This window comes from Erinaceus europaeus, chromosome 4 (assembly GCF_950295315.1).
Source record: "Erinaceus europaeus chromosome 4, mEriEur2.1, whole genome shotgun sequence".
In the NCBI taxonomy this organism is placed as follows: Eukaryota; Metazoa; Chordata; class Mammalia; order Eulipotyphla; family Erinaceidae; genus Erinaceus; species Erinaceus europaeus.
In genome coordinates, this window is record NC_080165.1 from 142,429,255 (window position 1) to 142,448,490 (window position 19,236).

Here is a 19,236-nt window from a genome sequence, read left to right on the forward strand (position 1 = left end):
TGCCACCTCTCCAGATTCAAAGGAGGTCTCGAAACTTGACATCAGGCTCAACCTGACGCTGTTGACTGGCTACGGAAGAAGGGCAAACGCTAGAAGAAGTGAAGCCTTCAACGAACTAACTCTTCTCAGCATCAGACGTTAAAAAGCTAGTCATTTTACTCAGGTGATGATGATTCGCAAAGAGGCTAAAGAAGTGAAAGGCAACTGCTGGGTGGTTTTGCTCACAGGTGGAGTAGAGAATTGAAACACATCAACTTGCAAAGAGAAAAAACAGACAGTCATTAAGACTTGGTGAGGACTATGTTGGCTATTGTGTGGGGGGTAGGGACAGGGACATAGAATGGCGGCGGTGGGTGCCGTGAGCAGTTAGACCCTTGTAGTTTTATTATCTTATAAACCTTTTCTTTTTTTTTTTTTTTTTTTTTTTTTTTTTAAGACAGCACTACTCAACTCTGGCTTATGGTGGTGCTGGGGATTGAACCTGGGGCTTTGGAGCCTCAGGCACGAAAGTCTCTTTGCATAGCCATTATGCTATTACCCCTGCCCTATAAACCATTTAAATCACTAGTTAAAAAAAAAAAAGGTTTAAGAAAATAAATAAAAAGTTGACTGGGGCCAAGTGGTGGTGCACCTGGTTGAGCACACATGTTACAGTGCGCAAGGACCTGGGTTTGAGACCCCTGGTCCCCACCTGCAGGGGAAAAGCTTTTCGAGTGGTGAAGCAGGGCTGCAGGTGTCTCTCTCTCTCTCCCCCCCTCTTAATTTCTGGCTGTGTCTATCCAATAAATATATAAATGAATAAATAAATATAATTGATTTTGTTTAAGTTAGCTATTTTAGAAGGACTGCTATGGACATAAATTAACACTGTTCTCTGTGTCAAGAGTCACAGTGAAGAGTGTGCCTGGTCTTCATAAGCTACTTCCTCTTCTGAGAACTCTGCTTCCTCTCCCCACCCCCAGACCCACCTCCCCCTAGCCAGCTGTCTACCTAGAAGGACTGAAAAGAAAAGCAGATAACTAAGCTTATGCAATGTACCAGCTGAATTTAGACACAACTCTAAGTTAGCATGTCCTGTTCTCCCTTACAGAGAAGTAAGAGGCGGGGCAAGGAACCATGACATCCTAAACATCTGCATGTCAGCGTTCCATAGCCACATTTAAACCCCAGCAAGACAACACTCTAGATGGTTGTTTGTTTGTTTGTTTTTTTGCCACCAAGATTATCACTGGGGCTCAGTGCCCGCACAGCTCCCCCTTTCCCAGGCCCCCCTCCCCCCACCTTTTCTTTGATGGAGGGTAAAACAGAGAGAGAGGTGATACCTGCTACACTGACCCACCATTCCTGAAGCTTTTCCCCCCTGAGGGTAGGAGCCCGGCACTTGAACCCAGACCCTCAAGTATATGAGCTCTATCTAGCACCCCACCACTCAGCCCCTGCTCTTTCTATTCTAAATATCAGGCAAGACTTAGCAAAGGCTGCTGGTTCACCCACAGTCTCACGGCAGGCAGACAGCAGGGTGGAGCTGGATCCCAGCCTTCCCACTGCCGAGTCACATCGCCTTTCTCTTGCACCAAATCTGTGAGTCACAGAGAATGATGGTCTTGCCAGAAGAGCCTGGCATGGGAAATGAAGACTTAGAACTCTTCTCAGCACAGATCCCCAAAGTAAGGATCCCTCTAGTTTTAGAGAACTAATTTCTTTCACTATCATATCTTTAACCATCCTATCTTTCTTATTATTTTTAAATGTTTAATTGGTAGCACAGAAAGAAAGTGAGAGGGGAAAGAAAATACAGAGACACCTATAACACTGCTTCACCACTTGTGAAGATTTCCCCCTGCAGGTGGGGACTGGGAGCTTGAACCTGGGTCCTTTGTCCATGGTTGTGTGAGCTGAGCTCAACTGGGCCCATCACCACCCAGTCTCTAACCACTATCTTCGTTTAAAAGTCGAAATGTGGACCAGGTGGTGGTACACCTGGTTGAGGGCACGTTATAATGTACAAAGACCCACCTACAGGGGGGTCGCTTCACAAAAGCAGGGCTGCAGGTGTTTTTCTTTTCTTTTCTTTTCTTTTTTTTTTTGCCTCCAGGGTTATTGCTGGGGCTTGGTGCCTACACTACAAATCCACCACTCCTGGAGGCCATTTTTTTTCTTTTTGTAGCCCTTATTTATTGTTGTTGTGACTACTGTTGTTGTTATTGCTGTCGTTGTTGGATAGGACAGAGAGAAATGGACAGAGGAGAGGAAAACAGAGGGGGGAGAGAAAGACAGACACCTGCAGACCTGCTTCACTTGTGAAGTGACTCCCCTGCAGGTGGGGAGCCGGGGGCTCGAACCAGGATCCTTATGCAGGCTGGCAGTTAACACCCGCTGCACTACCACCCGGTCCCTCCAGGTGTCTTTCTTTCTTTCAGCCTCTTTATCCCCCCCCTCCCATCTCAGCTTCTTTCTGTCTCTGTCCAATATATGAATACATAAAATATTAGAAACATATAGTGTTAAAAAAAAGTCAAAATGTTCATATAGTCTCACAGGAGACATGCAAACACACTTGTAACTATGGCCCTGTGAGCAAACTAGACTCTTCATGAGCTCTTTTTTCTTTTTTTTTAGATAGAGACAGAGAAAGAGGCCACAGGACTGAAGCTTCGGTGTGATGGGGGCTGTGCTTGAACCTGCATATTGCAGACACAGCAACACTATCCAAGTGGACTACGCTGCCAGCCTTATTCACTAGTTTTCAAGAAGCCTGAAGGATAAAATCATTTGCTCCGCCTTTACAAAAGGGGAGACCACTCACCTCATGACTTAAAACCATAGTTTAAACCATAGTTTAGTTAAGGGGGCCGGGTGGTGGCACACCTGGTTGAGCACACGTTTTACAGTGCTTAAGGACCTGGGTTCGAGCCCCCAGTCCCCACCTGCAGGGGGAAAGCTTCATGAATGATGAAGTAGGGCTGCAGGGGTCTCTCTGCCTCTCTCCCTCTATGCCTCCATTTCCCCCTCTCAGTTTCTGGCTGTCTCTATCCATTAAATAAGTAAAGTTAATTTTAAAAATCTAAAAAAAAAAAAAAAACGTTGTTGGTTACAACTGTTGGCTTGGAAAGAATGATTTAAATTCCCACTTTCTTTTTGAAGGAAACAACAGTAATGTATAAAGTTAGAAGTTTGAATTTGCGTTCTGGTAAAGCCTCATATAATACTTATAACCCCGGGGTTGTCGATGGGGCTCAGTGCCTGCACGGCTCCACCATTTCCAGTCACCCATTTTTTTCTCTTTTTCTATCTTATTTGTTTGATATAAGAGCAGATGAGGAGGGAGTCGGGGGGTAGCGCAGCGGGTTAAGCACAGGTGGCGCTAAGCGCAAAGACCGACTAAGGATCCTGGTTCGAGCCCCCGGCTCCCCACCTGCAGGGGAGTCGCTTCACAGGTGGTGAAGCAGGTCTGCAGGTGTCTGTCTATCTCTCCCCCTCTGTCTTCCCCTCCTCTCTCCATTTCTCTCTGTCCTATCCAACAATGATGACATTACAACAATAATAAAAAAACAACAAAGGCAACAAAAGGGAAAATAAATAAATATTAAAAAAAAATTTTAAAAAAAGAGCAGATGGGGAAGGGGAACATGCTGGGGAGAACGAAAGACACCTGTAACACTGCTCTGCCCTCGTGAAGTGCCCACCTCTCCATCTCCACCTTGCCAACACTTGACCTCAGGTCCCTGAGCACAGCGATGTGTACACTCCGCTGGTAGCATTTAACTTTGACTAAGTTTTTGTCTTATTAATGCTTATATTTATTTATTGTTGGATGAGACAAATTGAGAGGGGGGAGATAAGACACCTATAGCCCTGCTTCACCACGTGTGAAGCTCTCCCTCTGCAGGTGGGGAGCAGGGGCTTGAACCCAGGTCCCTTCATACTGTAATGTGTGCACTTAACCAGGAGCACCCTTAAAAATGAAAAAGAAAAAAATTTTTTTTAAACCAGAGCACTGTTCAGGTCTGGTTTTATGGTAGCACAGGGGACTGAACTGAAGACCGTAGAGCCTCAGGCATGAGAGTGTGTTTGCATAACCATCATGCTATCTACCCCTACTCAAAATTTTTTTTTTTAAATAAAAATTTTTCTGCTCATGAAACTGAGGGTCAGAGTCACAAGTGCATGATGGATGGAATGGAAATATGTGCTGCTGTTCTCATATTTTGCTTCCAAAAGCTATTTGACACTTAAAGATTAGATTCAAATGTCTGTTCACTGGACACATGACATAGAGTCAGACATTTTGTCTTGTGTTATCACAAAAACAGGAGTGTTGATAAGATCTCATAATGAACTAGCATCTACTTGGAACAAAGGCATTCTTCATAGTTAGTTTCCTGTGAAAAATTCCTTTTCTTAACATATCCATGCTTTTTGGTGAGATTGCTGCATTGTTTGATCATTTAAAAAAATATCTATTTCTGAGAGAGAATAGCAGGAGAGGGTTTGCCAAAGCAAACTGAGAGGGAACGGGGAGATAGGGAGAGAAACAGAGAGAGATACCTGCAGCCCTGCTTCACCACCCACAAAGCTTTCCCCCTGCAGGTAGGGGGACCTGGAGCTTGAGTCTGGGTCCTTGCACATTGTGACACATGTGCTCAATCATACATGCCACCACCGGGACCCCCTTACAACTTTTTAAAAAGTAAATTCATCCTAGACCCATAGATTTATTTTTGCTAATATTTACTAAGGAAGCAACCTACTGGTCTAGTAAACTTGATAATCTCCCCTTTTCACTTTGAAATATAATTATAAAAACTAATTCCAGAGACGGGGCAGTAGCAAAACCTGGTAACTACACATATTGCCGCAAAAACAGACCCAGGTTTGAGCCCCCACTCCCCACCTGCAGGGAGGAAGCTTCTTGAGTTGTGAAACAGATCTTCCTCTCCTCTCTCCATTTCCCCTCCCCTCTCAATTTCTCTCTGTCCTGTCAAATAAAAATAGAAAGGAAAAAAAGGGGGAGGGGAATGGCCACAGGGAGTGGTGGATGGCACCAAGTCCCATCGACAACTAGGGTGGCAAAAAAAAAATTAATAATTTTAAAACAAGCAAACAAGGGAGCCGGGCGGTAGCACAGCGAGTTAAGGGCACATGGTGCAAAGCGCAAGGACCAGCATAAGGATCCCGGTTCGAGCTCCCGGCTCCCCACCTGCAGGGGAGTTGCTTCACAGGCGGTGAAGCAGGTCTGCAGGTGTCTGTCTTTCTCTCCCTCTCTCTGTCTTCCCCTCCTCTCTCCATTTCTCTCTGTTCTATCCAACAACGACAACATCAACAACAACAATTACAACAATAAATGAAAAAAACAAGGGAAAAAAAGGAATAAATAAATGAAAAAATATATATGCAAACAAATTCCCACCTGTACATCTTTTAACTTGTGCCCAAGAAGCCATCTTTCTAGAGTAAACCAAGACTATTTAAACCATGACATTATCCTAAGAAGTGTCTCATCAGGAACTAGGGAGGGAGATACACCCTAAATTTTATCATCCATGACCTTTGAAATCTTCATCTCAGTCTAAGTCCTGGCCCAGGATGCAATCTGTTCTCCAAGAAAGTGAAAGAACTGACCTCAGAACACAGGCAAAATCTCAAACAAGTTCCCAGGAAGAATGAAGTTCCCTAGCCACAATATTGTATACTTTTAAAATCTGATTTATCTTTGCTGCCAGGGTTTTAAGCCTGTAATAATGCCACTTCCCCTGTGGAACTCTGCCTCCCAACAAAAGTGTGAAGAGACACAGAATGAGAAACAGAGAGAAAGGGGCCAGGTGGTGGCACAGCTGGTTGAGCGCACATGTCTACAAAGGGCAAGGACCCAGGTTCAAGCCCCTGGTCCCCACTTGCAGGGGGGAAAACTTCACAAGTGGTGAAACAGGGCTGCAGGTGTCTCTCTGTTTCTCTCCCTCTGTCTCCCCCTTCCTCTCAATTTCTGGCTGTCTCTATCAAATAAACAAAAGATAATAAAAAATTTAAAAAGAAACAAGAGAGAAATAGACACCACCACACAGCTCTACCACTTGTTTAACTTCCCCTTGCCATGTGGTGGTCAGGGGTTCAAACCCAGGCCCTCTCACACGGTAACGTGTGCACTCTACCCGCTGAGCTCTCTCTGCCAGCTCTCTCTGTCTTTGCTGTGGGGTTTGCATACAGTCTGGATGATACCTGCCTACCCATTAACCTGATACCAATTTTCACTGCGAAACAGACTTCTTCACTGTTTCAAGACCCATTTAACAAATTAACCAACACAATCTGTAGGGTTGGCTCTATTTTTTTCAACCAAGAAGGAAAGAGAGAGAGAGAGAAAAAGGAAACAGTTACGTCAACACCACGAAAGAAGGAAGAGTGTACTTGATGAGTCCAGTTTATGAACCCACAATCCAAGAGTTGAATTTTAGGAACTGAGACGTACTCTCTGAAGAAACAGCACAAACTGGTTGGTACGCACTTCAGCTGCTAAAAGTGTGTTGCTACAAAGGTCAGAAGCTTGAAAGCAACATGTTGCTTTCACTGCCTAGTGAAAGGCAACAACACAGAGCAGGTGTGATTTCCTATAACAAGAACATAAAAAAAAAAAAAAAGATTAAAACCATAGACCCCTTCCCCACTCCCGCCTCAGGAAGAAAGATCTGCCCAGAGGAAACTAACAAGTTTTTCCACAACTGAAGGCCAGGCCAGGCCCCACAGCCAACAATGGGGTTGAGCGCAGAGCCTGTCATTCATGAGTCTGAGACGAGGCTTAGTCGTCCCTAAGGATGTGGCCAACAACTCCACCCAAACCAAGCAGGTGGGGTCCCCTGCCACCTGCGTCTTCTACTCTCCATGAAACATCCTGTAACTCCTGCCCACACTCACCCATGATTCAGAAACCCTGAAAGAAGGGCAGCTTCAGGGGCTGAGCAGTGGTGCACTGGGTTAAGCACACATAGTACAAAGTTCAAGGACCCACACAAGGATCCTGGTTCGAGCCCCCAGCTCCCCACCTACAGGGAGGTTGTTTCACAGGCGGTGAAGCAGGTCTGCAGGTGTCTGTCTTTCTCTATTCCTCTCTATCTCCCCTCCCCTCTCAATTTCTCTCTTTCCTACCCAATACAATGGGGAAAAATGGACACCAGGAGCAATGGATTCCTAGTGCTGGCACCAAGTCCCAGTGATTACCCTGGGGGGGGGGGGGTCACCTTCTCGACTCCTCATGATCCTGACGCTTCTGAGAGTGCTTCTGAGGACCGCTCCTCCAAATTAGGTGTTGGACACCCTCAGCAGGCTTCCTTTCGTGGGCTTCACAAGGAGGCCTTAGAAGCCACCTGCCTGGGCTGGGCCTCCTTTTGTGTCCTCTCTTTTGTGCCTCTCCCACTGTCCCAATGGGAAACACTTCTGATACTTCCCCGTCACTCAGAAAGGAATAACACTTTCAAAATTTTCCCCCCGAAGGCCGTTTTACACTAGATTCTAGAGAAGCGGGTCTCTGAAATAACGCCTGAATGGGAGCCCCACACAGCAGCACACACGGGCTCCCTCAGACGTTGCCTCCTGAAAACTGAGTCACTTCATCTGTCCGCCGCCACCCTTGCTCAGGATGAATGAGCAAAGCCAGTGAGCCCACGTGGGAGCTGAGGAAACTGGATGTGCGAGATGGTCACGCCACAGGGTAGGAGCAGGCCAGCAAGAACCCTGCTGCTCCAAGGCATGGAGGCGCCTTCCTGCTGAGCAGAAGTGCTCCCCTCAATGTCTATGTGGTTGTGGGGAAGGGAGGGAAATACTACTGGGAGAAGGAAAGAAAGCGAGGTGCTAGACAGCATTACATTAAAACAACAATAATAATAATGGAGAGGGGGAAAAATTCTATTCAGCCATACCCTCAAGTACTTTTCATCAGGCAGGAGCTCCCAAACTAGGAATCACTCTAGACAAGATGGTTCTTTCCTCACTCCCCTGACTTCTCAGGGCTTCATTTAAGTGGACCTACAGACAGAAAGCTTCCTCTCTCTCTCTCTCTGGCTGTCTTGTCTTCCAAGAGGAAATTCAAGACAGCAGGCCTAACCTGCTCCTGAAAGTTTCTGATGTTTCTGTTCTCTTCCTGATGAGCCAGACAGACAGAACTTAACAATTTACTCAGGTGGGGTACCAGGTCCATGGCACCCCTAACGTCACATAAACAAGACCATGTGAGTGTTGAGGTCAGATTCAAAATTCCAGGCACATGCTGCTGCCCTCTGGCCTTGCCTGCCTGGCAAGCACTAAGTGGGCTGACTTCGGGCAGCAGCTAAAGCCAATTTTCTCACCACCTTGTGAAGCAGCCCGTGCCCTCTCTTTTCAGGCTTAAGGCAAGACTTCTCAGTCTTGAACACCAGCTCTCCTGGGCTGGAAAATTACAGTATGGGGCTGCTGTGTGTACTGCGGTCTGCTTAGCAGTGTTCCTGGCCTCTAGAGCAGTGACTACTGTCCACAGGGACACCCTCACACACATGCACATGTTAGAACCACTAACTTAAGTTACCCTCTTTCTTTCATTCATTCATTCATTCATTCATTCATTCTTTCTTTCTTTCTTTCTTCCTCTCTCTCTCTCTTTCTTCCCTTCCTTTTTTTCATTTTCTTTTTTCTCCCACCAGCCGCCTACTCCTTTACCCTCACCCCAGACCCCACAGCTTCCCTCCCTTTTTCCTATTCTATTGGATAGAATAGAGAGAACTGGGAGTTGGGCAGTAGCGCAGCGGGTTAAGCACAGGTGGTACAAAGTGCAAGGACAGGCCTAAGGATCCCAGTTTGAGCCCGTCTCCCCACTTGCAGGGGAGTCGCTTTCACAGGCGGTGAAGCAGGTCTGCAGGTGTCTTTCTCTGCCCCCTCTGTCTTCCCCTCTCTCTCCATTTCTCTCTGTCCTATCCAACAAGGACGACATCAATAACAACAACAATAATAACTATAACAATAAAAAAAAGCTCAAGGGCAACAAAAGGGAATAAATAAATATGTAAGTGTTTAAAAAAAAAGAATAGAGAGAACTTGAAAGAGGAGGGAGAAATATAGAAACCTGCAGACCTGCTTCACCATTTGCAAAGTGCCCCTGCAGGTGGGGAGCAGGGCTCAAACACAGCTCTTTGCACACAGTAATATATGCACTTAACCAGGTGTGCCACCACCCAGCCCCCTACACAGGTCTTTGCACACAGTAATATGTGCACTTAACCAGGTGTGCCACCACCCAGCGCCTACACAGGTCTTTGCACACAGTAATATGTGCCCTTAACCAGGTGTGCCGCCACCTAGCCCCCTTCTTATCACCTTTGCATATTATCTTGTAAATGCCTGTATTCTTGTAAAAGGGAGAGGTAAGACTATAAGAGAAAGATCACTGCTGGAAACAGCACAAGAAGAAACAGCTGACCCACCACTGCAACACAAGATTGAAGCAGTTTCCCCCTGCATGTATAAATAAACTCAAGTCTGTCTTATCCAAGGTTTGCCGACTTGCCATTCGAAGAAGTTATGGGACCTTAGAAAGGCTGAACCACATCAAACATAAACAAGCAAAGGGTTAAACTGGACCTGGCCAATGAGATGAAAACAAAACATTCTAGCATTTCTACCCTAGGAATGTGTCTGAGGACCCCTGATAAGTGCCCTGGAGCCCCACAGGGGATCTAGAACAAGTGAGACACAGCCCACAACATGAAAGCAGCTTCAAAGGATCTCAGGACCACACTTAAAAAAAAAAAATCAATGATTATTATTTTCAGAACTCTGAGTGATATACACAAATAACACATGGTCCCTGTCCTCAAGTTGCTGGCAAGCAAGCCAGGAAGAAATAAGATTCCATACTCATTAAGATCACCACCATCTAATAGCAGAAGCTAAGGCTCACTGCAAGCTAATAATGTATAATGTGCCAAGCTCTATGCAAGAGTTTGGTAGCTATTATCGCTTTTAATTTATGTAATAACCCTGTAATATCATAGATATTACTATTCCCATTCCATCGCTTAAAAAACAAAAGGAAAAAAGGATGAAAGACAGAAATTGAGGCTGAGAAATCAAATGAGATGTGACAGAGGTGAAATTCAAATACAGATTCCTCTAACTAACTCCAGACTCACTGATAACCTCTGCACAGTGCTACACTCAAGCCCCCCCCCCCCCTCCACACACACACACACTGCCAAGGTACAAAGAGATAAGAGTGCAAAAGGGCTGGTAAACCTCTGAGATTCTCAAAAGAAAGTCAAAATACGGGTTGATAAAGAAGAGTAAGTGCTTTCAAGGCAAAGACAGAACAAACAAGTAAGCAAATAAACGACAACAACAAGCACTTTAAAAATGATCGAATGGTTTCATGCCAGGGCAGGGTGGTGGCACAGAGAGTAGAGCGTACATGTTACTCGGCACAAGGACCTGGGTTCAAGTGCCTGGTCCCTATCTGCAAGAGGAAGTTATCTTTGGCCCTCCCTCTCTATCTGCCCCCATCCTTACTGATTTCACTCTGTTTCTATCCAAAAGATAAATAAAATAGTTGTTTTTTTTTTTATTAGTTACATGTCTCAAAACAGACTGACCAGCTGAAGACACTATCACCCACAAAAGAAGCAGAATATTTGCTTAAAAGGAATCAGAGGGTTGGAGAGAATGGAGGGTGTAGACAAGGGCAGATGAGGGTCACCAAGTGCTTCTTTTTCTTCTTCTTTTTTTTTCTTATCTTTATTTATTTATTGGATAGACACAGCCAGAAATTGAGAGGGAAGGGGGTGATAGAGAGGGAGAGAGACAGCTGCAGCACTGCTCCACCACTCGTGAAGCTTTCCCTCTGCGGGGGGGGGGGGGAGACCAGGGACTCGAACCTGGGTCCTTTGTGCACTGTAACATGTGTACTCAACCAGGTATGCCACCACCTGGCCCCGCCAATGTTGCTTCCTCTGAGTAGCTCGGTTCATCACACTCTACACATAGGCTCAATGCTTCCTTCTGGACATCGCCTTATTGTACTCTACGACTCTCCTCCGCAGACTTCAGATTTAGCAAGGACTGCCTTGACTTGCCTTGATGACATTTTGGGGAGTGACTCCTTCTCGACTCACACAAGCAGCCGGCCAACAAAGCTCACATCGGTGACTACTGCCCAGACCGACGGCTGTTCCTTGTGGGCAGCTCCTAGCTCTTTAGGCCAAGCAAGGAGATCGAGTCTGATTTCCAAAGTGCTTAAAGGCAATTACACTGGTTTGGTGATTCACTACTCAGTACAGGATGTACCCAATTAGACACCCCATATTTTTTCCTGATCTTATTTCACAAATTCCAATTTCACAAGAACATAGGTTCTCTATCCAAACAAAATTTTCCAACTGGAACAACTGAAAAGCTAGTTGTACACCCACCCCCCAATTCTTTGCCAGTAGGGGCATAAAATAAAACACAATTTTGAGAAGCATTTAAAATTTTTTTTGGTTGTGTCATTCTTATTTATTTATTTATTTATTTATTCCCTTTTGTTGCCCTTGTTGTTTTATTGTTGTAGTTATTATTGTTGTTGTTGTTGTTGGATAGGACAGAGAGAAATGGAGAGAGGAGGGGAAGACAGAGAGAGGGAGAGAAAGATAGACACCTGCAGACCTGCTTCACCGCTTGTGAAGCGACTCTCCTGCAGGTGGGGAGCTGGGGCTTGAACCGGGATCCTTACGCTGGTCCTTGTGCTTTGCGCCACCTGTGCTTAACCCGCTGCGCTACCGCCTGGTTGTGTCATTCATACATATACTTAAGAAGTGCCTACTCTTGGAATAATGGGGGAGGGCAGTGTTGGCACTGAGAGAATCATTTTCTGGGTGTTACCAACGAAACACTATGGAACAGGGACCAGAGTTTGATGCATCTAGTTGAGCACACGTTGCACTGCACAAGGACCCGGGTTTGAGCCCCTGGTCCCCACCTGCAGGGGGAAAGCTTTATGAGTGGTGAAGCAGGGCTGCGGGTGTCTCTTTATCTGTCTGTCTGTCTATCTATCTCTTCCTACCCTGTTGATTTCTGGTTGTCTCTATCCAATAAATAAAGATGATAGAAAAAAAAAAGAAAGAAACGCTATGAGATAAAGACACCAGATAAGCCTATGTCAAAGAAAGCAACTTTTATTAAGTCAAAACACTGACGACATAATTTTTGTCCTAATCAACTCCCAGATTAAAAACTGCTATCTTAAAATCTGGAGTAATATTAAGCTACAACTGTTGCTGTTAGAAAAAAAAAATTAAGTTTATTTCTTTCTTTTTACCAGAGTACTAATGAGCCATGGATTAGGGTGGAATCTGGGACATCTGACCCTCGGGCATGAAAGTCTGCTATGCTGCCTCTGATGGTGCTATCTCTCCAGCCCTAATACAAGAAAATTCTTACTATGACCAAATTATTAGTTCTTCTCAAAATAAACAAGTTAGCATTCTCAGAACCACAAACATGGACTCATAATAAATAAATAAATAAACCCAAACCCAGCAGAAACACATATACACTTCAAATACGCATAGACTTTTCCACCAAGAAGGTACAGTGGGAGAAATACAGTGGCTCTATGCTCAAAATTCAGGTTAACTTTAGCTTTTCAAAGAAGCATCTTGACCTAATCTAGAAGAAACTAAGGCTTCTTAGCATCACAAACTTTCCTGCTAAAGAAAACTGTCACCCTCCTTTGTAAGGAAAAGGGCAAAAAAAAAAAAAAAAAATTTGCATGCTATAAAATGTGCTAAGTAAAAATGTTTCACACATTAAAAAAATAATAATAAAAACACACACACCTCAAAAGGCAATGGGAATCCAAGTAAGACTTGTAAGATAGGAGCCAGTGAATGATGCTGTGTACTGCTGGGCTCCCAAGTGATACGCATCACCAGTTTTCTGACCCCAAACATACTAAGAGGATTTAACTAATAGAGGACACTGTTCAGTTGAGTTTGGGAAGTGAACCAGGCTCATAGGCAAAGGATGTTCTTTAACTTTTTTGCTCTAAGAATCATCTGTGGAGAGCCCCTGTGATGGCACACAAGTTTGATCCTGTAGGTGAACCTGTAAGAACCCAGGCAGGTTCAGGAAATGACGCCCTAAGGAGGTGGTGACAAGTCTTAGCATGCCATGTATGGAAGCCTCATTTGTCAGGCTTTGCAACCAAGCCTAAGTGAGACTTAGGAGCAAGACACGCCAAATTAAAACTCTTAAGGGCCATTAATCACGCCCTCATGACTTCAGATACAGCAACACAGCATATGCTTATGTAGGTCTACTCTTTGGTCTTCATCGGAGGCATTAGCTGCCGACTGCGTCACAGAGAAGGAAGGGCCTGTTTCAAAAGTGGGGCGAGCACGGTGCAGCCCATTCATTATTGCAAGTAATTCAATAATGCAGACACGGCTAAGGAGTCTTGGTTATCCTTGGACACAAATAAAACAGATGCCCAGTGAAGAAATGAGATCGATTTTAGAGCCAAGAATATATGATATTCCAGTTCCTGAATGTCAAAGCTTGGGAGGTAAATCCAACTGGTAACTGAAACGGGGAAATTATTTTTATTTCATTTGTTTGGCAAACTCCAACTGTTAAAAAGTAAGGGGAAAGAAATAAAGACGAAGGTGTAGTAATGCCAAGTGCGGCACCAAGTACCCAGTGAGTATTTGATTACTGCCTGTATGACTAAAAGGGACAGGTATGACTAGCATATTAAAATCCAGAGACCTCTTCTTCAAATCACAAATGCACTTAGAAAGTAAAGGTAGAGATGGGGGGGAGGGAGTTCTAGCACAGTAGGTTAAGCGCAGGTGGTGCAAAGCGAAAGGACCAGTGTAAGGATCCTGGTTTGAGCCCCGGGCTCCCCATCGCTTCACGGGCAGTGTAGCAGGTCTGCAGGTGTCTGTCTTTCTCTCCTGCCTCTGTCTTCCTGTCCTCTCTCGACTTCTCTCTATCCTATCCAACAACAACAACAGCAATGACAACAATAACAAGAGCAGCAAAATGGCCTCCAGGAGCAGTGGATTTGTAGTGCAGGCACCGAGCCCCAGCAATAATCCTGGAGGCAAAAAAAAAAAAGGGGGGGGAGACCACCTAGACAAATCCCAGGTCACAGAGAATAAAAAAAATAAAAGCAGCTTAAAATTCAGCTTTAATTATTGAAAATAAGCAAGCGCAGATCAAAAGCGAGCTACCTGCCATCAGCACCCGGCACACTGTACAGTGGGGAGAAGCAAAGTGGTTGACAACTGTGGTGTGCGGAAGGGCGTGGAGCAAATGGAACTTTCCTACATTGCTGGTGCAGCCGCTTGGCAGTTTCTTATAAAGCGAATATACTTTGTACAAAAGATTAAAATTCTATTCCTAGGTATCTATTCCAAAGAAAGTAGTATCTGTTCCCCCCAAACACTTGAATATGAATATCCACATCAGTTTTATTCATCCTAGTCAAAACCTGGAAGCAATCCAAATGTCCATCTATTAGTCAGTGGATAAAATAACTGCTATATTTGTAACAGAATATTCACCAAATGGACTACTCTTTAGCAACTGAAAGGAATGAGTCACTGATAAAAGTAAGACATGGCTAAAATTCAAATGCACTGTGCTCAGTGAAAGGTGCTAATACACAGGGCTACCTAAAGTATGAGTCCATTTTTACAAAATTAAAAAAAAAAAAAAAAAAAGAAAAGATATTTCAGATGCTGCCAGGGACCAGAAGGAATGGGAGGGTCTAACTGCCAAGGGCATGAGGGGATGTGCTAACACCGGCTGAAGTGAAGTGGTCGTGGTGTGACAGACTGTACACACGTCACACTTAAATTCTTTAGCCAGTTTTATCCTTGAATAGAGAAGGCTTATTGTGCACAAAACATATGACTCAATAAACCTTATTTGTCCCCTCCCAAATAAATCGCCATAGTTTTCTTCTTGAAGAAAAAGAGGATTTTATTTCATTGTAAAAGTATCCAAGTACCTCAAGGAACAGGAAGAAAAAAGTCTCCATCCTTTCTAGGTTTCAAATGGGTATGGGCTGGGGGATAGATGAACAAAAAAAAAAAAACAAGAAAAATATAAATGTAAAAAAAAGTGTAAGAGTGACTGTATATCATTCGAGGGTCTGTTCAAGCCTGAACTCTTATCATTTTAATCTACTGGAATAGACCAGAGAATGGGACTGTGTGTCCTTTCTCAAAACCCAAAGTGTGTGTGTACATACACACACACACACACACACACACACACACAGCTTTTTCTCTATTCATTTTTCCTCTGAGTCAGAGAACACAAAGGTAAAAAGGCTGAGAGGTCCAGTGTTACGACACTCATTTGTACAGTCTTAAGAACAATGAATCCTCTCTGACTTCTACTGAGTTTCTCGTGGGACAAACTGCCCTGTAGCTAGTTTATTATGGGCTCCTGGTCAGTCATTCACAGTTAAAGCCTAAACAACTCATGAAGTGGCTAGATTAAGTCTTGTCATTTTAAAACTATAAAAGGAACAGCAATAATATTGATGCCAACCCATACAAGTACAGTATTAAGATAAAAGGGGCAGGAACAAAGACGCTCCAAAAAGAGAAAGCACTGAACAAATTGTAATTCCATCTAAAATCTGCTCTTTTTTTTTTTTTATTGCTGGAGCTCACTGCCTGCACTACGAATCCACTGCTCCTAGAAGCCATTTTTCTCGTTTTGTTGCCCTTGTTGTCGTCATTACTATTGTTGTTGTCATTGCTGTTGTTGTTGCTGGATAGGACAGAGAGAAATGGAGAGAAGAGGGGAAGACAGAGAGGGAGAGAGAAAGACAGACACCTGCAGATCTGCTTCACAGCTTGTGAAGCGACTCCCCCGCAGGTGGGGAGCTGGGGGCTCGAACCCAGATCCTTACACCAGTCCTTGCACTTTGCGCCATGTGCACCATGTGCACTGCAGTACTGCCTGGCCCCCAAGCCTGCCCTCTTAAAGTAACAATTTAGAGGGGACTGGGCAGTAGCGCAGTAGGTTAAGTACACATGGCACAAAAACACATGGACCATCGCAAGGATCTGGTTCAAGCCCCCGGCTCCCCACCTACAGGGGAGTCGCTTCACAAGCGGTGAAGCAGGTCTGCAGGTGTCTATCTTTCCCCCTCTCTCCATTTCTCCCTGTCCTATCCAACAACAACAGCAATGAAAACAATAACAATAAATATAACAACAAGGGCAACAAAAATGGGGGGAAATGGCCTCCAGGAGCAGTGGGTTTGTAGTGCAGGCACCGAGCCCCAGCAATAATCCTGGAGGCAAAAAAATTTTTAAAAATTTTTAAAAAGTAACAATTTAGAACAGTTGTTAAACAGCCTCTGCAGGGACTGAAAACCAAATACCTAAAACAAAGAGCAGAAAACACCTTTAAATGCAGCTAAGTGTATAGCTCTTGTGTATAGGATCAGATCTATGGTGAATTCACCTCAATTAAAAGGAGTCATACACACCTTTCCAACATGTTGTGTGAGCGTGTGTGTCTGCTTACCTTGTCCTGCCTGCCTGCCTGCCTGCCTTCTGTCTGTCTCTTTTACATCTACTATGCACATTTCCCTAGTTGAATGAAACGACTCTGGCCTACGTAACAAGCAGCCAGCCCTGTAGTCAACAGTCAAGCCCCTTAACCCATGTTAACAGTAAGTATAGATATGAATGTATAATATAGATAGGAACTCCTGTCTTCCAATGGAAACAGTCACTTGAGTGACCCAGGCATCAGACCCAGAAATACAAGCACTTCAGACCTGAAGGGCATCCATACATATTTACCCAACCAGTCAGCACCAGCCATTCCTGTCTACATCCTTCTCCTAGGAACCGCTCCTGGGGTTTATCTTGTCTCTAAGCACTCACTGAAACAAAGCCTTGTGGAAGTGACGTGACAATTCACCATTCATTTTTGGGAAAGGCTAAAGTTAGTAAGGCTTAGCGGTAATCCATTATTACTCAGCTTGACAGTTATAAACCATCACTTTACTGATGGCGAATTATAAGAGACTGTTCTTAGAGATATTCAAGAACTAATCTCCAAGAACATCTTCTGCACCACATACTCTAGTGACTGTCCATTTGGATTACGGTGAAATGCTGAAGTCTGGGTAACAGAACTTGGAAGCAGCAAAAGCACTTGACTAGAGCAATGTTACCTAAAGGAAATTGTCTCTACAGGAGCATTAATTGCTTCAGCAACTAACCCAAAACAAATCTGCAAGAAAATTCAGGGCTGATTTACTAACTGTGAGATGGTAAAGGTAAAAAAAATAAAAATTTAAAAAAAAAGTCATACTTTTTTCTTTCCCGGAGAATAGCGCATTTCTCTGCAAATTCACTGAAGAGCCATTAGAAATGCTAGATTCTATACAATTAGCAAAGCCAAAAGAAGAGCTTTGAAATTACTTTCCCACTTATAAATATACTGGCATGGCTTTCAAATAAGCCCAAACAAGCAGTTTAAAAAGGAATAGGAAACGGTGTACACTGTTGAGAACCCACAGAGAACTGGCTAGCAGGTGGGGTATATGGCTTCCTGATTCGTCAGGGTGTTTTTGTTTCTGGAGTTGGTGTTCGACAGAGAAACACAGTAGCATGGGGAAGGGTTGTTTGCATATATAGATTACCCAACACAGTCTGGAAAGCTTTCTGAATATCTTTCTGCTTTGTTGGGATCGTGTCTATAGTGCATTTTCATCTCCCTTTGGGAGGAAAGGATGAATCCTAGTTAGAATAAGCTTCTCTGGCAGAATTACTTGTAATACCAGAAAATAGGTCTGTAATAATAGCTAGTTCTCAATCATCTTTATAAAGGTATAGCAATGCATCCAAGCCCCAGTGGGCTGATTTACAGATTCTACTCAACGCAAGCATTCCAAAGATGATTCTGAATATATAACACAGACTCGCATTTAAAATAGAGAAAGTTGAGGTGATCGTGAGGTTGACTGGGAGTACAAATATAAGATTCCACAATATTCCTCATGAGTAAAATAAAAAAAGAAACATTAAATTTTCTATGTATCTTTGAATTCCCATTCTAAGTCCCAAGGTCTTGGAAAAATGACATTCAAAATTCAAAATGCTACTGTACTAAACTGAGAAGTAGTGATCATAAAAATTAATTCTTGGGGCTGCTGGTGGCACACTGGGCTGAGTGCATGCGTCACCATGTGCAAGGGCTTGGGTTCAAGCCCCTGGCTGCAGGGAGGATGTTTCTACTAGTGCGGGTCTATCTTTCTTTCTGTCCCTTTCTTTTTTTAACATTTTTAAAAGTATTTATTTATGTGGTCCAGAGGGTGGCACAATGAATAAAACATTTGACTCTCAAGCATGAGGTCCTAAGTTCAATCCCCAGTAGCACATGTACCAGAGTGATGTCTGGTTCCTTCTCTCTCTCTCTCCTCCTTTCTCATTAGTAAATAAATAAAATCTTTAAAAAATAAATAAATAAAAAATATTTATTTCCTTTCTTGTTTTATCGTTGTAGTCATTATTGTTGTTGTTATTGATGCCGTTGTTGTTGGATAGGACAGAGAAATAGAGAGAGGAGGGGAAGACAGAAAGGGGAGGGAAAGACAGACACCTGCAGACCTACTTCACCGCTTGTTGAAGCGACGCCCCTGCAGGTGGGGAGCCGGGGGCTGGAACTGGGATCCTTACGCCAGTCCTTGCGCTTTGTGCCACCTGCACTTAACCCCTTGTGCTTCCGCCCGACTCTCCTTTCTGTTCCTTTCTATCTCCCCCTACCCTCTCATTTTGTTCTTGTCCAATAAACAGATAAATGAAATTTTTAAAAATTAATTCTTGTGGCCAGATGGTAGCACATATGGTTGAGCACACACATTACAATGTGCAAGGACCTGGGTTCAAGCCCCTGATCCCCACCTGCAGGGGAAAAGCCTCATGAGTGATGAAGCAGGGCTGCAGGTGTCTGTCTGTCTCTTTCCCTCTGTCTCCTCCACCCCCCTCAATTTCTCTCTATCTCTATAATATATATGTGTGTGTGTGTGTGTGTGTGTGTGTGTGTGTGTGTGTGTGTGTGTGTGTGTGTGTGTGTGTGTAATTTTAACTGATACTCCTAGGAGGCCGGGAGTTAGCTCGCCTGGTAGACGGCACACTTTGCCGTGCATGAGGACATAATTCTGAATCCCCATCAATACACGGAAATACCATGCACAAGGGA

At 44.1% G+C, this 19,236-nt stretch overlaps 1 protein-coding gene across 2 annotated transcripts in view; it reads right to left on the bottom strand.

Annotated features, from left to right (window-relative positions):
• Window positions 1-19,236, bottom strand: part of FOXO3 (forkhead box O3) — a 139,178-nt gene that overhangs the window by 67,678 nt on the left and 52,264 nt on the right. The gene's annotated exons all lie outside the window — the stretch shown is intronic.